The following is a 777-nucleotide window of genomic DNA, read 5'->3' on the forward strand; positions in this document are numbered from 1 at the left end:
GGAAGTATGGGGGTAACAGGATTGTTATTGTGAACCGGAAGAAAGCTATGTGACAGGGCATCAGCCTTAGTATTCTTGGAACCAGGCCTGAAAGTGATTATAAATTTGAAACGCGTAAAAAAAATAATGCCCAACGTGCCTGCCGGGCATTAAGCCGCTTAGCCGATTCAATCTATTGCAGGTTCTTATGGTCAGTCAATACCGAAATAGTATGTTTTGCTCCCTCCAGCCAATGCCTCCACTCCTCGAAAGCCCATTTTACCGCCAGTAACTCCCGATTACCAACGTCATAGTTGGATTCAGCGGAGGAGAATTTCCTGGACATAAAGGCACAAGGATGTAACTCCAGAGACTCCGGATCCTTTTGAGAAAGGATAGCCCCCACTCCAACCTCCGAGGCATCAACCTCCACCACAAAGGGCAATTCCGGATTAGGATGTCTGAGGACTGGAGCCGAGACAAAGGCTTGTTTCAAGGCCCGAAAGGACAACTCAGCTTCACGCGACCAGTTGGTAGGATCCGCTCCTTTCTTTGTCAGAGCTACAATGGGAGCAACCAGGTCAGAAAAAGAATGAATGAACCTTCTATAATAATTCGCAAACCCTAAAAAACGCTTAATTGCTTTTAAATTGGTGGGTTGCGCCCAACTAAGGATGGCCTGGAGTTTCTTTGGTTCCATGGAAAATTATGTACCCTAAAAAAGATACTTCCGTGACATGAAACTCACACTTCTCCAGCTTGGCATATAAATGATTCTCACATAAATTTTGAAGAACC

The sequence above is a fragment of the Pseudophryne corroboree genome, unplaced genomic scaffold, assembly GCF_028390025.1.
Source record: "Pseudophryne corroboree isolate aPseCor3 unplaced genomic scaffold, aPseCor3.hap2 scaffold_645, whole genome shotgun sequence".
Taxonomy (NCBI): domain Eukaryota; kingdom Metazoa; phylum Chordata; class Amphibia; order Anura; family Myobatrachidae; genus Pseudophryne; species Pseudophryne corroboree.